Source organism: Chiloscyllium punctatum, chromosome 41 (genome assembly GCF_047496795.1).
Source record: "Chiloscyllium punctatum isolate Juve2018m chromosome 41, sChiPun1.3, whole genome shotgun sequence".
Lineage (NCBI taxonomy): Eukaryota > Metazoa > Chordata > Chondrichthyes > Orectolobiformes > Hemiscylliidae > Chiloscyllium > Chiloscyllium punctatum.
The window spans coordinates 62,563,603-62,587,117 of NC_092779.1; the positions used below are offsets into that span (position 1 = coordinate 62,563,603).

The following is a 23,515-nucleotide window of genomic DNA, read 5'->3' on the forward strand; positions in this document are numbered from 1 at the left end:
TAATTACAGCCTCAGAGATGTACAGCACGGAAACAGACCCTTCGATCCAACTTGTCCACACCTAAATTTAAGAATCCTGGCAGCTCTCCACGAAATTGGAGAATCATTGGAAGGAACTACAAAATGGAAACAATTGGGAAAGGACTTATCGAAATGTGAGAATTTGCAAGAGGGCATCAGATAATGGGTGGATTAGTGCAGTTCAGCACGAAATGGGTGAGTTATGCTGTGTTGCACTAAATGGGAGAATTGGGGCAGGACAATATCTTTTGGGAGACTTAGTGTACGGAACCCCGAAATTGGGCGAGGGCATCAGTCAGTATGGGGATTGGAGTGAGGCAACACTGAGTGGGCTTCAGTAATTGAGGGGAATGGTGCTAACCAACACTGAATTGGAGAATTGGTGCGGGCCATCTGTAAATGAGAGAGCTGGAGCACAGTGGAGCTAAATTAGAGAATTGGTGCATGGCAACAGTAAATGGGAGAATGAGAGTAGCGCACCCTTAAATGGTAGAATCGGGCTCGGGCATCAGTTGCTGTGGTGAAACGGTGGGCAATCACGGTGTGAAACGTTGTTATCGCTCTCTGGTTTCCTTCATTCCTGTCCTGGTCAGGGAGGCTGGGGATTTGTCCTCTCCATCAGATGGAGGGACCAGCGCATTGTTGACCCAATTTAATCAAGAATGGAATTGGTCATCTTCACTTCTCATGGTTCATTGTGGTTCTGTTTTGTTGGATGTTACTTGAGCACTTTCTGGGACTTGACAATGCATTAAAGCTCCAGTCTGTTTAGAAGCACGGTTTGGAATTGTCTCGCTGCAGTACATGACATAGACGACTCGCACTCCCTCAAAGTCAGCATGTCAGTGTGTCTGGGAATGGGTCCGCCTTTTCTGTTTTGCTTCTGTCCCACGCTAAGAGCTGTCAGTTTTTGGATTCGCTGGAGTGCTGAGGGGGGGTAACACAATTTGTGTGGTATTTTTCTTCAGGCCAAACTCCACCCTCCAGGAAAAATAGCCAAACGCACTGAGTAACAAACAGCTCGTGTTTTTAGCAAATGGTCTGTTCAAGCTGGTGTCAGCTTCTGGAGCATATCAGAGTTGCCAAGCACGGAAACAGACTCTGCTATCTAACTTGCCACTGCTAAACATATAACCGAAATTAATCTAACCAATGTTTGCCAAAATTTGTCCCTTATCTCTCCGAACCCTTTCAGCTGCCTTTGAAATGTTGTGCGCGCACCAGTCTCTGACACTAAATATGACAATTCATTCTGTACACACGGAAATGTCTGTGTTCAAAACAAGTGTCCCTCACATTCCCTTTAAATGTTACTGTTCTCACATTTAACCAATGTTATCTCGCTTTGAACTCATGTGCCTTGTGAAAAATTACTCCCTGACTCTTTTCTCTGTCCGTCTGCCTCATGTCTTTATAAAATTCTGGAAGGCCATTCCTCAGCCCTGAAGCTCCAGGGAAAACTGTCGAAGACAATTCAGCTTCTTGCTATTGTCCAAACAGTGCAAACCTTGGAAACCCTTTCAAATACTTTCGAAATTGTTCCACGTTCGTTACTGAATGCGCGATCTGTTTGTGCCTGAAGTGAAGCGATGCTGAAACGCTTGTAAAGGAATTTTGGCACTCAGCTTCGCTGTCGTAGCGTTGCCGAGTGGTCTAAGGCGCTGGATTTAAGCTCCAGTCTCTATCGAGTCGTGGGTTCGAATCCCACCGCTACCAAAGTCGCGGTTGTTATGCTACAGGCAGTTGAAGAGAGCCGTAACTCTTCGTTGTTGTGTTTGCTGCTGCTCAGGTCAACTCATTCCGACTGAGTCTGAAAACAGTGTGAGTCCTTGCTGTCGGACCCTCCTCAACCCCTCTGCTTTCGGATATCTGCATATCTCAAATAGTCAGTGCATTTGTCTGGAAGTTTGGTGGTTCGCCCGCCCTTAGCACCGACCCTCAACTATTTCAGTTCAAGCATTGAGACCAACCATGTCCCGACACTGCAACCACAAGAACTCTCCCGAGTCTGCAGCTGGATGTGGCCCCAATCTCTCCAAGGCCCCGCTGCCAACAGAAAGCGGCTCCTGCAGCTTCAATCAGCGGCTTCCTGCTCAGCCCTGGGGCACAGCACATGGAAAATCCTTCCCCATGAGCGGCTCTTCCCGTGTGAAAGGGACAACCATTCCACTTTAAATTGGACACGGCTTCAGAGGATTGTTCCTGTTCTTGGAACGTTTCATAAACAAAACTCCTGTCTCGCAAATAAGAAGTGGGAAACGTTGTTGGCAGGAAGAATAGAGAAAGTGTTGACTGTGAGGACTCTGTCTCGTCAGCAGATGGGATTCCATCTTATGGGCAAGTGGAGACAGCTTTCACTCAGAAACCGAGGTATGATCAAACACAGTCGGATCGACGTGTCCAAACCAACCCCTACACTGGGTTACAATACTGCAAGTGGGGCAGAGAGATGGATTTCTTTAAAGGAGGGAAAGGGCCCATCGTGTGGCTTGAACCTACGGCCCTGAGATTAAGCATCTCATGCTCTCGGACTAAAGTAGCTGGGCCTGGCTCACGATTGATGAGTGTGTGATTTCATACTGAGCATATTTCACCCGGCATTGCAATTTACAAGGATCCAGTTCATTCCTCCCAAACACAAATGTTATCATTCACACTTTCCGTTTCTCAGCTATTATTCCAACACAACATTATTATCTATTTAGCACTTGTCTCTGGATTTAAGGCTCAATATAAATATTTTCATATTTTTATCCTCATCTTTATGTCGCTTGGGAAATCAATTAATTGGTTTCCCAATCAATTTCCCAATCAATTGGGAAATTAACTAAGGAAACCCAATCATTTCTGTTTCGAGTCTAAGGAATCCCATCTGCTGACGAGACAGAGTCCTCACAGTCAACACTTTCTCTATTCTTCCTGCCAACAACTTTTCCCACTTCTTATTTGCGAGACAGGAGTTTTGTTTATGAAACGTTCCAAGAACAGGAACAATCCTCTGAAGCCGTGTCTAATTTAAAGTGGAATGGTTGTCCCTTTCACACGGGAAGAGCCGTTCCTGGGGAAGGATTTTCCATGTGCTGTGTCCCAGGGCTGAGCAGGAAGCCGCTGATTGAAGCTGCAGTAGCCGCTTTCTGTTGGCAGCGGGGCCTTGGAGAGATTGGGGCCACATCCAGCTGCAGACTCTGGTGGGTTCTCGTGGTTGCAGTGTCGGGACATGGTTGGTCTCAATGCTTTAACTGAAGTAATTGAGGTTCATTGCTAAGGGTTTGCTTGAACCACCAAGCTTCCAGCCAAATGCAGTGACTATTTGAGACACAGAAACTGGCCATAAGAGGGCCCGACAGCAGGGCTCACACTGTTTTCAGACTCAGACGGAATGAGTTGACCTGAGCAGCGGCAAATACAACAACGAAAACGCAGAATTGCGGTTCTGCTCAACTGCCTGTAGCAGAACAACCGACATTTTGGTAGCGCTGGGATTCGAACCCACGACTCGATAGAGACTGGAGCTTAAATCCAGCGCCTTAGACCACTCGGCCACGCTACCACACCGGGGGGGGTGGGGGGGGGGGCGCAGCGCCAAAATTTCATTAAAAGCATTTCAGCATCGCTTCACTTCAGGCACTGACAGATCGCGCATTCAGTAACGAACGTGGAACAATTTCGAAAGTATTTGAAAGGGTTTGCAAGGTTTTCACTGTTTGGACAATAGCACGAAGCTGAATTGTCTTCGACAATTTTCCCTGGAGCTTCAGGGCTGACGAATGGCCTTACAGAATTTTATAAAGTCATGAGGCAGACGGACAGAGAAAAGAGTCAGGGAGTAATTTTTCACAAGGCACATGAGTTCAAAGCGAGATAACATTGGTTAAATGTGAGAACAGTAACATTTAAAGGGGATGTGAGGGTCACTTGTTTTGCACACAGACATTTCCGTGTGTACAGAATGAATTGCCATATTTAGGGGCAGAGACTGGTGCGCTCACAACATTTCAAAGGCATCTGAAAGGGTTCGGAGAGATAAGGGACAAATTTTGGCAAATCTTGGTTAGATTAATTTCGGTTATCTGTTGAGCAGTGGCAAGTTCGATAGCAGGGTCTGTTTCCGTGCTTGGCAATTCTGAGACGCTCCAGAAGCTGACACCAGCTTGAATAGACCATTTGCTAAAGAAACGCGTGGTGTTTGTTCCTCAGCGCGTTTGGCTATTTTTCCTGGAGGGTGGAGTTTGGCCTGAAGAAAAATACCACACAAATTGTGTTACCCCCTCAGCACTCGAGCGAGTCCAAAAACTGACAGCTCTTAGCGAGGAACAGAAGCATAAGAGAAAAGGCGGACCCATTCCCAGACACACTGACATGCTGACTTTGAGGGAGTGCGAGTCGTCTATGTCATGTACTGCAGCGAGACAATTCCAAACCGTGCTTACAAACAGACTGCAGCTTTAATGCATTGTCAAGTCCCAGAAAGTGCTCAAGTAACATCCAACAAAACAGAACAACAATGAACCATGAGAAGTGAAGATGACCAATTCCATTCTTGATTCAATTGGGTCAACAATGCGCTGGTACCTCCATCTGATGGAGGGGACCAATCCCCACCCTCCCTGACCAGGACAGGAATGAAGGAAACCAGAGATCTAGAACAACGTTTCACACCGTGATTGCCCACCGTTTCACCACAGCAACAAAAACCGGCGAGCAGATTCAGTGTAGGATCTGGTTTCACATCAGCAATGAAATATCAATCCCCACTCACTTTCAGGGAAAACGGTGCCCACCGTAAATTGTTCGCAAGATGAATCCCCAGCGCAGTCTGTTTGGTCCCCGGGTTATACTGCCGTACAAACTTTCATATGGACAAAGTCCTTTTCAAAGGGAGTGTTTGTGGCTGTCCATACGACAATGGCAGCTGTTGCCTTCACTCTCACTGCCGTTCCTGGCCGTGTACGGGTTGCCATCCTCACCTTGTTCCCGGGGATTCAGGGTACAATACTCTGCTGCAGAAAACCGGAGCGTATTGGAGCAGAAAGATATGGAGGCCGTGTGCTTCCTGGAATTGTTGTTGGAATGTTTGGCGGAGCTGGGAAGATGGTTTGCAGCATTTTCCTCACATTTCTGGGTGCCATCCTCAGGGCTGCAGAGTCTTTTGTGAAGCGCTGCTGTCCTGGGGCAGTTGGAATTGATTTGGTTTCATTCCCGCTGCTTCCGGTTTTTGGGGTTACAGACTGGGTCCAGATGAATCTGTTTATTGATGGAATCCGCAGATGAGTGTCCTGCTTCTAGAAATTCTCTGTCTGCATTCTGTTTGCCCTGTCCTATTACTATTGTGCTGTTCTCACCAAACCTTGCCGTCTGGACGGATTGCTACTCGGGACAGCTGGTCCGTGACAATTCCTGACTGCCACACAATTTCTTTGCCAAGAATGATATCCCCCCGATTTCATTCCCAGATATCTGGCACACGAAATTCCCAACGAAGATATGCCACCAGGCAATTTGAAAAGGATACTCCCCGTTATTAAAATAAATTGCTGGGAACTGACAGTCAGACTCCTCTGAACACACTGGGTTACAACAGACACATAAACCGACAGCCTCACTCAGACAAAACTCCCCAGAACACAACACCCAATACCCATCATGTACAAACCTGGTTGTGTAGATTCCACGCAGCGACTACATGAAACACTATATCGGAGAAACAGGCCGACAACTAGCGAGCTGCATTCACAAAGTTCAACTAACCCATAAACTCCACGGACGGCTGTTCCTTGGAGCTATCCACAGGGAACTGAGTGTCTCGGATTCCGGGACTTGGAACTTGGATCACATGACCGTCTGTGACACTGGTTACTTCCGGGTGTGACGTCACTCCTGATGGAACACATGTCACTCCCGATTGCTCATTGAGAAATACATCCATCATAGCAGCGCCGAGAAATATTTCTGTTGTGTTTCTGGTGCTGTTCCTGACATGTCCTCTAGTGCTGAGCTTATTCTGTGTTACCTGATGGATCGGTGTGTGTTTCCATGACCGTATTGTGGGCAGTCATCTGCGGTTTAGCTGCACTAATGTGTGTTGGAAACCCAGGTCCACCAGTCTCTATTTTGTTTTTCTCAAATTATGCACAATTGCAGCACAGTAAAGTATCAATTAATATTGGGAGATGACATACAGAGGCGTGTGAAATTCAGAGGTTTTAGTGACACTTATACAATGGTTAGAGATTACCTTCATTCAGGAGATAAGGATGCAGAATGGGTTTGGGAAGAGATTAGGAAGAGTGAGGAAAGAACTCACCAGCAGATGCAGTTTACAAGCCCACTTGCAGTAACCACAATGTGAAATAAAATGTACAAGAAATAAATAGTGTGTGAGTGATAAAAGATGGCAATAAACATGGGTGGGTTTAATTCCCCCGCTCCCACTCCCGGTTCCATTATAAAGGAAGTTTGGAGAACAATAATCAATAAATCACATATGTCCCATAGAACATCGCGAGTCATATCTTGGCCATCGATTACTTTAGAGGTGACTTAGTCTCTGTCTTTTCTTGGAAACCATCTCTTTCATTGTGAGCATCAGGAAAGGCCATATATTTTGCCAGAAAACAAATGTCACTGACCTTTATTGGTTTATATCCAAGAACACTCAAATCAACAGCTCCCTTGGTCAACTCTACCGCCCACTTTAGCAAAGAAATCTGGGAAATTGTCCGTTTGAGTTTCGTTTCAATAAATAATTGTGACTTCGTTTGCCTGCAGCCATCTCTTCCAAACTTTGTGCTTTCCTTCGTTTACAGTGGGGTTTAGCATCTTCCAAGTGACAGCAAAGATATTAGAGCAGTTGGAAGCATTTTCGCCTCTCAAGTCGGCGAGTTTTCAATGAGATCACGGGCTCATTTGTTTAATCCTCAACTCCCCTTCTCAGCCTTATCTCCCTGGCCCTTGATGGTGAATTGACTAAATGTCTGTCTATCTCAGCCTTGAGGGCCCTCTGTTGGAAAGAATTCCACTGATTTGCTCCCCTCTCATAGAGAGAATATCCTCCCTATCAGAGTCTTCAATGTTTGACCCCTTCCGCTGTGATGAGGCCCTCTAGTCCCACATTATCCTGGGTGTAAATCAGAGCAGAATGAACCCCTGAAGGTAGATCTACACTCTCTACTGCCAGCTGTGAGCATTTGAAAAAAAAGTCATGTTTTCACATCTGATGAACCAATTAGAGCTGATTTTACACATTAGATTTGCCAATGGAGAGTCTTCTTCAAGAGCACTTCAATGGCTGTAATTCAGCTGGCAGTGTAAGTGCTAGTCAAACACAAGGACACTCGGTGCACTGCTGTGTTTATGAAGCTCTCTGTACATGAAAATGGATCCTTCCCATCCCCTTTACCTCTCATCAATGTGGGTGTCATTCAACTTGATCTCCCAGCATCCTCCTCCGTTCTGAACCAAGAGAGGGTGACAGTGAATACTGGGGTCATGCTGCGGACAGGAAAAGTCAAATACTGGTGTTTCAGGTTACAACTCTCCATTCTAGGAGAAATATTAAGCCACTTGTACGCAAGTGTGTTCGGGGCAGAGTGATTAAGGCGATGGGTTATTAATCCATTAATGTTTCCCCATGCAGGGTCAAATCCTGCCGACTGCATCTTGAACATCTTCCTGTACGGTGCATTCTCGATCAAACGTCAGAAATCCCCTGTCAGCAAGGCCAGGCCAGTTATTTGATTAGACACAGGCTGCTCGAGTTCTTAATCAGAAATATCCCACACTCCAACCGTTATTTCTGTTTCTCTTTTCACAGATACTGCTAGACCCATCGAGCTCCTGCAGTATTCTGTGAATGTACTGCCCAGAAGTGCTGCTTTTTATTAGAATCCTTTAATCCCAGTCCCTCTGTTCACTGCCTCTGGTCAGTGGGAACACTTGCTCCTGCTCGTCAAAGTGCCCAGGCCCACGGTTCCCACTCCCATCATTATAAACAGCCGCAGGAAATTGCCGGTTAACCATCTTTACTCCAAAGAGAAACTCACCAGCCTTGGGAATCTCTCCACAAAACGGGACTTCTCATCCCAGGACACGGTATAAGACAGAGGATTGTGAAGAGATTTTGGGAAAATATTGTCAGTTGGCAGGTGCACAAATGTTAAAGGCGCAACCCTTATAACACAGTTTCCGGCTTTGTGAATCTTCGGGAACTCTTTGGGAAATAGAATCAGAGGAGGATGAAGAAGGGTGAACTGTCGGGCTGAGCAGGAACAGTCAAGACACCTTCCCCTTCTTTAAGAGGACACCACATAAACTGATCGGAGACATTGAAAGAATTCTCGTTCCTGTACATGAGGAATACAAATCTCATCTGGACTCTAGATCAATGAAATAACTCGGGACCACACAAGACACTGGGAGGCTCGAAGGGAGATGGTCCCGGTTGGAGGAGAGCTGGTTCCCAGTGACATGGGTGTGTCTGTAGTGGGTGGGATCAGACTGTTCCCATGTCGCCATAATGAATGTCTCAGTCTATATTCTGGCAAAGTAAAACTGATAGAGGACAGTTGGCTTTCTGGGAAGGGCAGACTGAAGTGGGAAGTCAGTCACAGCCTGCTTTAGAGGATCGTGCAAGGTGTTAGGTTAGAAGTTTCAGCGCATTCGACTGTTAAATGAAAGGTTCCTGGTTCAAGAGCCCCCAGGGCGACAGCGATGGTTGTTCTTGCTGCATCTGTTTTGGATGCTGCACAGTTTCGTGTGTCGAGTGGGGTCAGGAAAATGTTCTCCAAACGGAACCCTTTCGTGTGAGGAACCACAAAGAAGTTTCTGCATTGCTTTAATGGTTCATGTAAAGAACTGTGGATTCTTGGAATCTGAATCAAAAACAGAAGCTGCTGTCGAATCTAACGGGTTTGGCAGGACCTGTGGGAGATTACCGAGTTCTGATGAAGTTTTGAAATGTTGTCTCTGGTTTTCTCTGCATAGATGCTGTAAGATCTGCTGAGTTTCTCTTGCAATTCTTGTTCTTGGTTTTAAATGAATATCCGTTCCATCTATCAGGATGATACAACCAGACCCACCATGCACCAAAATGTAACGCTTTTACAAACTGTGAAGTGATTGGATTCAAACCAACCCGATAATGATTCACTCTTCCTCAGCTCCACAATGAGAGGCACCTGGAAAATGAAGAGGACAGTGTGGTTCTGGAATCGTCGATGCGTGTTTAAGGCAATGGACTTGAAATTCATTGGGCTTTACCCCCACAGCCTGGAATCCTCCCGGTTACGATTCAGTGATGTCAACAAATAAAAAGGGAGATTACACCCTGTCTTCATCTTTCACATACAAAACACAGGAGAAGGGAAAAAAGACATTTCAGACAGGGTGGGAATGGGGGCAATCCACAACCCTCTGCCTTTCAGAGTGAAACACACAGAAATCCCCAGAGAAAGTTGAGGCATTATGAGTTGAACAATTCCATCCCGGCTTTGTTGAAGCTCCGAGCCAACCGTTGGAAAACGAGATGGAAGCAGTCAGGGGTCAGTCTTCGACTGGTGCAGACTTGATGGGCCGAAGGGCATTTTCTGTGCTGCAGACCTCTTTGACCAGTTGCGGTGAGCTGGTCGGAGAAACTGGCGGATGTGAAGCCTATGGAACGGGACTAATCCTGAGCCCTCTGTTTGTTTCCATCTGTGGGTAAATATGAGGTGGAGTTCCTCGGCGGTGATACAACATCATGTGACCATGTCCAACTTCAGTCCCATTGTTGGGTCATTTAAGATCACAGGGAGAATCCCATTTAGATTCACCCTGGTAACATCAGAAACGCAGGTTTATGGGAACTGGGACTAGAATAGATGGAAGTCCAATGACCCGCACTGCAGATGGGCCGAAAGGTCTTTTTCACGCTGTAAAATCGGAAGAAAGGGAGAAACTAATCTGCAGCTAAAATAATCACAGATGAAAAGACAAAAGCGGTTTCCTGATGAAAACACATAGTGCCTTTTCTTTTTGCTTTCCCTGTTAGCCTCCTGGTGAGGATTCAGTTTTCTCGCTGTTGCAGCAAGTGGACTTTTCCCCGTACCTTTAATCGTGGGGTCAGCCTTCCCGAAGCAGGGAATGAAGTATGGAGCTGACAATTGATCAAGTGTTGTCCCATACTTAATGCAGAGGACCTTTAAACAAAGCACTGTGAATGCTGGAAACCTGAATTAGAAACGGAAATTGACAGAGAAACTCGGCAGACTTGGCAGCATCTGTGGAGAGAAACAGGTTTAATGTTTCAGATCGACAGAACCAGACCAGTTATGTATTTTATTGTTTTAATGTCAGAGTAATTGTCAGTTTTATTTAGCAAATCAACATATTAATCAGAATATTATATTAGCCGAGAAATGTCAACTTTCTGAATGTCAACCGACCTTTCCGGGTGTAATGCTGATTCCGTTGCCTTGAGCTGGTGAAACGCTGACCTTCAATTGTTCTTTTTTATTCCCCTTTCTGTCAGCGAGCACCCATTTTAAATGGAGAGTTTCTATTTTCAGGATCTCCCTCAATATGCTTCTCTACTCGTCTATCATTTCCTCATGTGTATCCACCTCACTCTCTCCCACATGCCCCCACTCTCTGTCTATCAATATCCCTTATTTTCCATTTCTGCTCTTTGAAAAGTCTGACATTCGGAGATAGTTTGAGAGTAGACCTTCTAAGCACAATTGCCGAAAGTGTTTGGTGCATTAGGCAGAAGGAAATGGGTCTGTGTGGGTTACTCTATGGAGGGACAGCATTGGGCCGAAGGGCCGGTTTCCACACGACAGTGAATATAACCACCATGTTCAAAACTCATTCGTGGCCTAGGACGCCACTCACTGGGATAGGAATCACTGTCCATCCCTATTTACTCCAGAGATTGAGATGTTGAGTTACTTTACAGAACCCTGGAAGAACTCATGGTACAGCCTTGATACTGTTAGGGAGGGAGTTCCAGGATCCAGACCCAAAAGCACTGTAGGAGCAAGCGAGATATTTCCAACTCAGAAAGACGAGGTCCGAGATGGGTGATTTGTGGTTACAGTTCTCTCATGTATCTGTTGCTCTTGTCCTTCTAGATAGATGTAAACAATCACTGGGTTGGTCTGGGTCGGTGTTCTGTGAGGAAACAGGAATTAGCTTTCAATAAGATACCTCACAAGAAGAGAAATAAATCTTCATTTCCTGACTGGGAATTGTATCCCGGTCTGGGCATTACAAACTCAGACTCCGAACCAGTGACCCTACTGAAGCTGACAGTAACACTTGTGACCTGATCTGTCCAGACTCTGTGTATGATCTTCACGTTATTATCATCTTCAGCAGCAATGTTTCTCTCTCTAAGTTTCCAAACAATTCATATTGCCGCCCTGGTTTCAATGTGAAGAAAGCGGAGCTGTGCTAACCTGATTTACTGCAGGAAGGTACAGAACAGTTTGATACTAACAGCGGCTCGTTTTGAGGCGTTGATCTGCGGTGATGGGGCGGTCCCAATAAAGCCTTCGTTCAAATCGTCTGATTCCAAATTCCATGTTGGAAATGACCAGAGGTTTCTCGCTGAATTTGTTCAGGACCTTTACCGGAAGTGACACTAAATCCAAGTATGAAAGTACATTTCAGTGGAGTGCATCATAAGACAGCGCAGTGACTGTGAATAAAATGCTGGAGACGTCCAGCAGAAGAACAGGCGACACAGAAGCAGGTACCTGAGGACAAATGTATTTGCTTTGCCATTGAAAGGCCCTGTTACACAAAGTGGATTATCTTTGCTGGTTGATCACCTTATAAATGTTGTTTCCCAGATCTCCATGTTTACATCACATATGGAAAGGTGTCCAGCGTGTGTGTGCGCATCCGGCTAGTGAAGCAATAGATAAAACATCTGACTTTGAATCAGACGATTGTAGGTTTACATCCTACATGTCTCGAGTGTAACGTGTTAGTTCAGCCAATTACATGTTGTCAGTTCCTATTTCCTTCGGTTCTTTCGAGCTGCAGGGATTGGATCAGTGTGTATTCAAATGGAATGTTGTTTTTGGGTCCATTACAGCTCAATGTCAGACAGGTGTATGGCTGGTCCTGTTTTGTCAGGTTCTGAGGATCTGAATGGTTTGGATCAGTGTGGTTTCGAATTTAAAACTTGCATTTCGGTCTCTTGTCCATTTTAAATTCCAGCTCTGCTCCACATCTCTCATTGCCTGTCAAACTGGCGAGTGGTCCACCTAAAGCTGCCTTTGTCAGAGAAGCTGTTGTGTGGACCAGAGAGCGGAAGTGAAGCACAAGGAGCTGGTATGATCCTGAGACATCTGTTCCTCCCGGGATATGTTTCTGTGTGTCTCCCTCTGTGGGTGAAAATGAGGTTCAGGTCCTCAAGGTGGTTCCAACACAATGTGACCATGTCATACCTCAGTCCCATTGTCGTGTCGTTTAAATTCACAGTGAGAATCGCGTTGATATTTGCTCTTGAAACATCAGGACACATAACATTTTGATCCAAAACTCGAAACTGGGACTGGAATACATGGATATCCGATGAGCTACAATGCACGATGGGCCGAACGGTCTCTTCCCACTCTGTGAAAGCTCGAAGGCAAGGAGGACCTAATCTGCAGCAAGACTGATCAGAAATGAAAAGGCAAAAGTGTTTTCACTCTGAATAAATACAAGGGCGCCTTCTGCCTTCCCTTGGAGTCTAGTAGCCAGCATTTGGCGCTCTCACCGCCGTGACACTGGTTCTATTCCCGGTCAAGGAATGCGGGCTTTGTTCTGCACACACATCGTGGGAAGAATATTTCTGACCACTTTTCCAAAGCTGGCAGAACATCGGTTTTGTGCCAACCGTTTGAAAGTTGAACAGAAAACCAAGAGATGCAGATGTTGGAAATCTGAACCAAAAACAAGAATTGACGTGCAAACTGAATAATCCTGACATCATTTGTGGGGAGAAACAGAGACAATGATTCACAACGACAGAACCAGATTAGTTCTTCATTTCTAGACCACAATGCCGGGATAATGGTCAGTTTTATCTGTCGAATGAGGATAGTTATCAAAATCCTGTTTTTTTGCCAGTTTGCAGCCATGTCGACCCGAGATCTGATTCTTTCCGGGTCTCCCTCAAGATGGGTCTCTAATTTTCTGTCTTTATCTCTGTGTATCCACCTCACCCTTTATCATATTCTTTGACCCTTTATTTGCCAATATCCCTCATTTCCCATTCCTACTCTATGAAAAGCCTGACGTTCAGGGATAGTTTGAGAATGGAGCTGCTGAGAGGTTTTCTGGAACCTGGCAGGAATCTGTAAAACTTGGCTCACATTCTATGGATAATACGTCTGCCACTTGGATGTGATACAAGGGGCATTTCTTCCTCAAAATATTGCAACCCTTTCGAAATTAAAGTTGCATTCCTTATCCAATAGAAAAAAACTACAACAAAGGAGAATATGGAAGCATTACTGATGCTGCAAAATGAATGAATGGTGACAGCAGAGAATGAGGGTGACCCACTCCTGGTTTCTGTGCCATAACCACAACATCCCACGGCCTTTCTGCTGTGTCTCCTGCCTCACCTCGTTATTCCCACCAAAGTTGGAATGAAGGAGGGTGAATAAAAGTGGAGTAGAAGAAGGAGTGCTTTTGGAACAGCAGCAAGAAACTCCAGGTTGGTGTATTGGTTAGGAAGGACAACATGCACAGCTGGAACTAAACCAGGAAAAAGGAGTGGGTTTACCAAACCATAACAGGCTCGAACTCAAACAGGATGCTGAGTCCCTTCATCAGTAACACGACCCTTAATAAAAGGTGAACCTATGACCCTTCAATACAACAACCGGGCACAGCTGTGATTGGACCCTATGGTCAGCTGCTTCCCAAGGAGGGGTTTGAAATAACTAAGGGACGGCCATATGTGCAGTTCCTTAACCACATGACCACAGTAACTCGGAAATACATTTCTGTATCAATATTACTCAGTGTGATTTGCAATCAAACCCCGCTTTTGCAAAACCAGACATTTCACGATTGAACATTCTTCAATGCAAAGGCACATAAAAGGGCAATCTTCTCTTACATTGGCTTCAAACAGGTATTTGTATCTGTTGAAACTGACAGGACAAAGGGGACATTTTTCTTCCTCTTGGGATGTATTGACGGCTTTAATACACACAGAGGTAATCTCACATGAAGAGGAACAGTGTCATTACCATGAATTGCCCAGGAATGGTGTGTGAGCCAATGTAAACACTTTGCAGTAAAGGCTGACCCATTAGCAGCGACACTGAGCCTTGCACCACCAGATCCAGACTCACTTCCTGCCTCATGCCTCCCAGTCATCATTGTCATTCACGTCAATTTCACTTCCCTGCTCCACTTCCCAACTTACTACCGATCTCCTGCAGGTGTCCGATTGGAACCTACCACTGTTAGAAACGCATTCCTGGGATAAAGATATCACTCAATTGAATAGGACTCGCTGTCCATCCCTAAGTATCCCAGAGATGGAGGAGATGAGTTGCTTTTGTGAACCATTGAACTCCTTCACACGGTGGTACAGCCATTATGCTGCAAGCGCGGGATTTCCTGGATTTACACCCAGAGACACTGAAGGAACACCAACATATTCCCAACTCAGGAAGGTGAGATGATTGGAGGGAGATTTGAAGGGGTCACTATCGTATCTGTCCGCTGTCATTGTCCTTCTACATGGTTCAAGTAATCACTGGGCTAATTCTGGAGGGATCCCGGTCTGTCTTCTGTGTGGAACGGGGAATGTGTTTTCATTCAGACAATTCACATGAAGAGAATTAAACCTTCATTCCCTGAATGGGAACTGTATCCATGTCTGGACGATACAAACTTTGACTCCTCAGCACGGGCCCCCGGTAATGCTGACAGTATCCAAAGCGACCTGAATTGTACACACCCTTGTGTCTGTCCTTCCCTTCATAACCATCTTCGGCAACAAAGTTTCTCTCTTCAATTTTGCAAACGCTTCATATTATCGCCTTGGGTTTCAAAGTAAAGAAAGTGGAGCTGTGGTAATCTAATGTTGGTCAGTCGGTGTAATGCAGGAATGTACAGAACAGGTTGACGCGGGCAGAGACCCGTTTTGAGGCGTGAGGTTGCAGTGAAGGGGTCCCACCAATAAAAGGCGCTGTTCATCTCGTCTGATTCTCCATCCTGGGATTCAAATCAACAGAGGTTTCTCACTGGACTGGTTCAGGATCTTGACCGGAAGAGGCCATGACGCAAGGTATGAAAAGATATTTCACTGGAGTGAATCAAAAAATCGCGGAGTGACTGTGAATAAAATGATGGCAACTTCCAGCAGAGGCGCAGGCAACCCTGAAGTAGGTTCCTGAGGGTAAATATGTTTCCTTGGGCATTGAAAGACATTGCTTCACGGAGTGGGACATCCGATGGGAAACAGTGACGATAATTAGTTTTACTGATTGTTCACCTTGTGAATACTGTTTCTCCCGATGTCCATGTTTCCATTTCATATCAACTCCCTGTCGGACCTCCGGCTGACATTGGGCCACTGACATCATGGATAATGTCTCTGACTTTTGGTGGTTCGAATCCTTCCTGATTTGTGTGCAATGTACTGCAGGGATTGGATCAGTGGGTCCCGAATTTGGGAGTATTGTACCTCAATGTGTGACAGATTTTGAGGAGCTGCAGACATTGGGTCAGTGTATTTTCAAATTTGAAAGTTGCATGTGAGGCAATTGTCCATTTAAAATTCCAGTTCATCGCAACTTCTCTCAATGTCTGTAAAACTGGCTTCAGTTTCACCAAAAGCTGCCTTTTGTCGGAGAAATTTGTGTGTGTGTGTGGGGGGGGGGGGGGGGGGGGGATGTGTCTGAAGTCGGTGGAGAGCTGTACTGAAGCACAAGGAGCTGGTATAATCCCGAAACCTCTGCCCTCCTCCTCCCGTCCCCCCCCCCCACCACCCTCCCCCCACCCCCATCACCTCCGGGCATGTGTGTCTGTGACTCACTCTATGGGTGAAAATGTGAATGGGTTGCTCAAGGGGATTTCACTTCAGTATGACTCCCATTGTTGTCTCGTTTAAGATCACAGGGATAATCTTTACTGAATTTTGCGTTGAAAACATCAGAACACACAAGGTGTCGTGTCAAAGCTGGACACTGGATCGAAAACACATGGATATCTGATGAGCCATACTGCACGATGGGCCGAATGGTATTTTCCAATTGTGTTAATAAAAACCTCGAACACAACGAGAAATTAATGTGCAGCGAAAATGATCCAAAATGAAATGTATAAGTGCTTTCATTGAGAATAAATGTGACAGTTTCTGTCCCCTTCCCTTTTAGTCTCACGGTTAGGAGTTGGTGCACTCTCTGAAGGGTAAAGGGTGATTCCTGGTCAGGGAATGGGCGATGTGTTCTGCAAAGATACCTTGCTAACAATATTTCTGACCGATTTTCTGAAGCCGTCAGGTCATTGGTTTTGTCTCAAGCGTTTTTAAGAATAACATGAAACAAAGAACTGCAGATGTTTGAAATCTGAACCAAAACCAAGATTTGATAGAAAAACTCAGTAGGAGAGTGGATAGAAACAGAGTTAATGCTTCATATCGGCAGAGCGAGGTTACTTCAACATTTCTGTATTATATTTTTGGTAAAATGATCAGTTTTCCCTGTCAGAATATTTATCAAAATCTTTCATTAGCTTACAACCGTCAATGTTGAAAATTCAAAATGACTTTGTTGGCTGTAAGAATCCTTCCGTTACCCGGAGCTGGTGAAAGGCTGTGCTTAATAGTTACCTTTTTATTCCTATTTGTTTCTGTCAGTCAGCAGCCATGTCGATTGGAGAATTGGTCCTTTCAGTATCTCCCTCTATATGCGTCTCCATCTTTCTTTCTTTCTCTGTGAATGTCCCTGACCCTCTTTCACATTCTCGGACTCTCGGTCTGCCCCATATTCCTCATTTCCCATTTCTGCTCTTTGAAAAGTCTGACATTCGGAGACAAATTGAGAGTGGCCCAGCTAACAGGCTTTCTGCCCCCTCGGTAGCATGTGTGGGATTGGGCTCACATTCTCCGAATAATGTGTCTGGCTCTTATTCCTGAGGTGAGGAGTCATTCCTTCCTCCAAATATTATGATCCTTTCGAGTTCTAAATAGACTTCATAATCCACAAGAAAAGAAACCGCAATCACAGTGCAAACCACAACGATAGGAGAGCAATGAAGTATTTCCTGTTGGTGTGGAATGAATGAATGTTGACAGAAGAGAATTAGGGTGAACAGCTCTTGGTGTCTGCGCCATTACTGCAACATTCACCGGCGAGTCTGCCATGTCTCCTGGCTCACCTCGTTATTCCCAACAAACTGGAAATTAACGAGGCGTAATAAAAGAAGAGTAGAAGTGGAAGTTCTTGACAAACACAGGAAGGAAACTCCAGATTGAATTAATAGTTCAGAAGAAACAATATCCACTGGAGGAACTAAACCAGGGAACAGATCAGGATCACCAAAACAGGCTGACACTCAAACAGGACGCATGGTTGACTGATGAGCAACACTGACTTGGGAGATTTTGAAACAACCATGCATTTGGTAAAATACACAGGCACCACTTCGATGTGAAATCTTGGTGGGCTGTTTATGATGTGGGTAAGTTCACAAACTGAGCCACGGCACCACACCACAAGTGGTTTTCACATCCCAGTTCCTTCACCAATTGATACCAGGAACTGGGAATTGTGTTTTCTGTATTAATGTTGCTCAGTGAGAATTGCATTCAACCCCGACTTTTGCAAAGACAGTTTATGGTTGAACGTTCTGCATTGAAATTGTACAGAAAAAGACAATCTCCTCTTCCATTGACTTCAAACTGATATGTTCAACTGTTTAAACTGACAGGATAAAGAGAATGTATTCATCCTCTCAGGACCCATTAACTCTTTTAATATACACAGGGAACCTCACAAAAAGAGGAACAGGGTCATTGTGATAAACTGATCTGAACAGGGTGTGAGTTAGTGTAAACAATATGGAGTAAAGATTTGGAGGTGCCGGTGTTGGACTGGGGTGGACAAAATTAAATAATCACACAACATCAGGTTATAGTCCAACAGGTTTATTTGATAGTACCAGCTTTTGGAGTGCTGTTCCTTCAACAGGTGGTTGTGGAGCATAACATCATACCACACAGAATTTATAGTAAAAGATTACAGGGTGATGCCACTGAAATTACATTTTTAAAATTAAAGTGTATTGTCTGTTCAGTCTGTATACTGTCAGAAATACCATGTTAGATGTTCTTTCATATGTAAACCGTATGTAAAAATAGCTAAATTCTCAGGTAAATCTTTAACAATAGGTGCGCCCTCAGCTCAGATTCAGCCTTGAGTGTCTGAGGTTGATATCTGCCTGTGTCCCAATGTTCTGTCGTGGTCGAAGCTGGGGGTTCCCTGCCTCATGGCTTTCAAGATGTATTTAACATCGGCAGTGAGGTTCACACATCGGGTCCCATTGCCTAAGGTGATGGGACATCCTGGTGTGTTGTCTTTGTGTACCTTCGGTAGGCAGGAGAAGTCGCCTGAATAAGAAGTACATTTCTGAGATTAGATCAGAGTGGTGCCGGAAAAGCACTTCAGGTCAGGCAGCATCCAAGGGGCAGGAAAATCGACGTTTCGGGTAAAGTCCTTCATCAGGATTTCGGAAGTGCCGAGCACAGAAACAGACCCTCCATTCCACCTCGTCCCTGCTGACCAGATAACCGGAATTAATAAGCTATATTAGCCAACATTTGTACTAAACCCCTCCAAACAATCCCTGACTACATTGCATCCAGAAGCCTTTTAAATACAGACATAGAGATGTACAGCATGGAAACAGACCTATTTAATGTTTTCACCAAATAAAGGAGCTGGAGCAGCGTCTCTGCTTCCTCCTGTATTATAGAAAATAAAGGAGCTGGAGAAGCGTCACTGCTTCCTCCTGTATTATAGAAAATAAAGGAGCTGGAGCAGCGTCACTGCTTCCTCTTGTATTATAGAAAATAAAGGAGTTGGAGCAGAGTCACTGCTTCCTCCTGTATGATAGAAAATAAAGGAGCTGGAGCAGCGTCACTGCTTCCTCCTGTATTGTAGAAAATAAAGGAGCTGGAGCAGCGTCACTGATTCCTCCTGTATTATAGAAAATAAAGGAGCTGGAGCAGCGTCACTGCTTCCTCCTGTATTATAGAAAATAAAGGAACTGGAGCAGCGTCACTGCTTCCTCTTGTATTATAGAAAATAAAGGAGCTGGAGCAGAGACACTGCTTCCTCCTGTATCATAGAAAATAAAGGAGCTGGAGCAGCGTCACTGCTTCCTCCTGTATTATAGAATATAAAGAAGCTGGAGCAGCGTCTCTGCTTTCTCCTGCATTATAGAAAATAAAGGAGCTGGAGCAGAGTCACTGCTTCCAACTCTATTATAGAAAATAAAGGAGCTGGAGCAGCGTCACTGCTTCCTCCTGTAATATAGAAAATAAAGCAGCCGGAGCAGCGTCTGTGCTTCCTCCAGTATTATAGAAAATAAAGGAGCTGGAGCAGCGTCTCTGCTTCCTCCTGTATTATAGAAAATAAAGGAGCTGGAGCAGCGTCTCTGCTTCCTCCAGTATTATAGAAAATAAAGGAGGCGGAGCAGCGTCACTGCTTCCTCCTGTATTATAGAAAATAAAGGAGCCGGAGCAGCGTCTCTGCTTCCTCCTGTATTATAGAAAATAAAGGAGCCGGAGCAGCGTCTCTGCTTCCTCCTGTATTATAGAAAATAAAGGAGCCGGAGCATCGTCTCTGCTTCCTCCTGTATTATAGAAAATAAAGGACCTGGAGCAGCGTCACTGCTTCCTCCGGTATTATAGAAAATAAAGGAGCTGGAGCAGCGTCTCTGCTTCTCCTGTATTATAGAAAATAAAGGAACTGGAGCAGCATCACTGCTTCCTCCTGTATTATAGAAAATAAAGGAGCTGGAGCAGCGTCACTGCTTCCTCCGGTATTATAGTAAATAAAGGAGCTGGAGCAGCGTCACTGCTTCCTCCGGTATTATAGTAAATAAAGGAGCTGGAGCAGCGTCACTGCTTCCTCCTGTATTATAGAAAATAAAGGAGCTGGAGCAGCGTCACTGCTTCCTCCTGTATTATAGAAAATAAAGGAGCTGGAGCAGCGTCACTGCTTCCTCCTGTTTTATAGAAAATAAAGGAGCTGGAGCAGCGTCACTGCTTCCTTCTGTATTATAGAAAATAAAGGAGCTGGAGCAGCGTCACTGCTTCCTCCTGTATTATAGAAAATAAAGGAGCTAGAGCAGTGTCACTGCTTCCTCCTGTATTATAGAAAATAAAGGAGTTGGAGCAGCGTCACTGCTAACTCCTGTATTATAGAATATAAAGGAGCTGGAGCAGCGTCACTGCTTCCTCCTGTATTATAGAAAATAAAGGAGCTAGAGCAGTGTCACTGCTTCCTCCTGTATTATAGAAAATAAAGGAGTTGGAGCAGCGTCACTGCTAACTCCTGTATTATAGAAAATAAAGGAGCTGGAGCAGCGTCACTGCTTCCTCCCGTATTATAGAAAATAAAGGATCTGGAGCAGCGTCTCTGCTTCCTCCTGTATTATAGAAAAAATAGGAGCTGGAGAAGCGTCATGCTTCCTCCCGTATTATAGAAAATAAAGGAGCTGGAGCAGCGTCACTGCTTCCTCCTGCATGATAGAAAATAAAGGAGCTGGAGCAGCGTCACTGCTTCCTCCTGTATTATAGAAAATAAAGGAGCTGGAGCAGCGTCACTGCTTCCTCCTGCATTATAGAAAATAAAGGAGCCGGAGCAGCGTCACTGCTTCCTCCTGTATTATAGAAAATAAAGGAGCTGGAGCAGCGTCACTGCTTCCTCCTGTATTATGGAAAATAAAGGAGCTGGAGCAGCTTCACTGCTTCCTCCTGTATTATAGAAAAGAAAGGAGCTGGAGCAGCGTCACTGCCTCCTCCTGTATTATAGAAAATAAAGGAGCTGGAGCAGCGTCACTGCTTCCTCCCGTATTATAGAAAATAAAGGAACTGGAGCAGCGTCTCTGCTTCCTCCTGTATTATAGAAAAAATAGGAGCTGGAGCAGCGTCATGCTTCCTCCCGTATTATAGAAAATAAAGGAGCTGGAGCAGCGTCACTGCTTCCTCCTGCATGATAGAAAATAAAGGAGCTGGAGCAGCGTCACTGCTTCCTCCCGTATTATAGAAAATAAAGGAGCTGGAGCAGCGTCACTGCTTCCTCCTGTATTATAGAAAATAAAGGAGCCGGAGCAGCGTCACTGCTTCCTCCTGTATTATAGAAAATAAAGGAGCTGGAGCAGCGTCATTGCTTCCTCCTGTATTATAGAAAATAAAGGAGCTGGAGCAGCGTCACTGCTTCCTCCCGTATTATACAAAATAAAGGAGCTGGAGCAGCGTCACTGCTTCCTCCTGTATTATAGAAAATAAAGGAGCCGGAGCAGCGTCACTGCTTCCTCATGTATTATAGAAAATAAAGGAGCTGGAGCAGCGTCACTGCCTCCTCCTGTATTATAGAAAATAAAGGAGCTGGAGCAGCGTCACGGCTTCCTCTTCTATTATGGAAAATAAAGGACCTGGAGCAGCGTCACTGCTTCCTCCTGTAGTATAGAAAATAAAGGAGCTGGAACAGCGTCACTGCTTCCTCCTGTATTATAGAAAATAAAGGAGCTGGAGCAGCGTCTCTGCTTCCTCCTGTATTATAGAAAATAAAGGAGCTGGAACAGCGTCACTGCTTCCTCCTGGATTATAGAAAATAAAGGAGCTGGAGCAGCGTCACTGCTTCTCCTGTATTATAGAAAATAAAGGAGCTGGAGCAGCGTCACTGCTTCTCCTGTATTATAGAAAATAAAGGAGCTGGAACAGCGTCACTGCTTCCTCCTGTATTATAGAAAATAAAGGAGCTGGAGCAGCGTCACTGCTTCTCCTGTATTATAGAAAATAAAGGAGCTGGAGCAGCGTCTCTGCTTCCTCCTGTATTATAGAAAATAAAGGAGCTGGAACAGCGTCACTGCTTCCTCCTGTATTATAGAAAATAAAGGAGCTGGAGCAGAGTCACTGCTTCCTCCTGTATTATAGAAAATAAAGGAGCCGGAGCAGCGTCACTGCTTCCTCCTGTATTATAGAAAATAAAGGAGCTGGAGCAGCGTCACTGCTTCCTCCTGTATTATAGAAAATAAAGGAGCTGGAGCAGCGTCACTGCATCCTCCTGTATTATAGAAAATATAGGAGCCGGAGCAGCGTAACTCGTTCCTCCTGAATTATAGAAAATAAAGGAGCTGGAGCAGCGTCACTGCATCCTCCTGTATTATAGAAAATATAGGAGCCGGAGCAGCGTAACTCGTTCCTCCTGTGTTATAGAAAATAAAGGAGCTGGAGCAGCGTCACTGCTTCCTCCTGTATTATAGAAAATAAAGGAGCTGGAGCAGCGTCACTGCTTACTCCGGTATTATACAAAATAAAGGAGCTGGAGCAGCGTCACTGCTTCCTCCTGTATTATAGAAAACAAAGGAGCTGGAGCAGCGTCTCTGCTTCCTCCTGTATTATAGAAAATAAAGGAGCTGGAGCAGCGTCACTGCTTCCTCCTGTATTATAGAAAATAAAGGAGCTAGAGCAGCGTCACTGCTTCCTCCTGTATTATAAAAATAAAGGAGCTGGAGCAGCGTCACAGCTTCCTCCTGTATTATAAAAATAAAGGAGCTGGAGCAGCGTCACTGCTTCCTCTAGTAGTATAGAAAATAAAGGAGCTGGAGCAGCATCACCGCTTCCTCCTGTATTATAGAAAATAAAGGAGCTGGAGCAGCGTCACTGCTTCCTCCTGTTATATAGAAAATAGAGGAGCTGGAGCAGCGTCACTGCTTACTCCTGTATTACAGAAATTAAAGGAGCTGGAGCAGCGTCACGGCTTCCTGCTGTATTTAGGAAAATACAGCAGCTGGAGCAGAGTCTCTGCATCCTCCTGTATTGTAGAAAATAAAGGAGCTGGAGCAGTGTCTCTGCTCCCTCCTGTATTATAGAAAATAAAGGAGCTGGAGCATCGTCACTGCTTCCTCCTGTATTATAGAAAATAAAGGAGCTGGAGCAGCGTCACTGCTTCCTCCTGTATTATAGAAAATAAAGGAACTGGAGCAGCGTCACTGCTTCCTCCTGTATTATAGAAAATATAAGGAGCTGGAGCAGCGTCACGGCTTCCTCCTGTATTATAGAAAATAAAGGAGCTGGAGCAGCGTCACTGCTTCCTCCTGTATTATAGAAAATAAAGGAGCTAGAGCAGCGTCACTGCTTCCTCCTGTATTATAGAAAATAAAGCAGCCGGAGCAGTGTCTCTGCTCCCTCCTGTATTACAGAAAATAAAGGAGCTGGAGCAGCGTCTCTGCATCCTCCTGTATTATAGAAAGTAAAGGGGCTGGA

The 23,515-nt window shown here is 45.1% G+C and overlaps 2 non-coding genes across 2 annotated transcripts; one reads left to right on the top strand and one right to left on the bottom strand.

Moving 5' to 3' along the window:
• Positions 1-1,655: 1,655 nt before the first annotated feature.
• On the top strand, positions 1,656-1,737 carry trnal-uaa (transfer RNA leucine (anticodon UAA)). Its single transcript has one exon. It is a non-coding gene; the product is annotated as a tRNA-Leu (tRNA).
• Positions 1,738-3,489: 1,752 nt separating this feature from the next.
• Positions 3,490-3,571, bottom strand: trnal-uaa (transfer RNA leucine (anticodon UAA)). The gene has a single exon. It is a non-coding gene; the product is annotated as a tRNA-Leu (tRNA).
• Between the last annotated feature and the right edge of the window lie 19,944 nt (positions 3,572-23,515).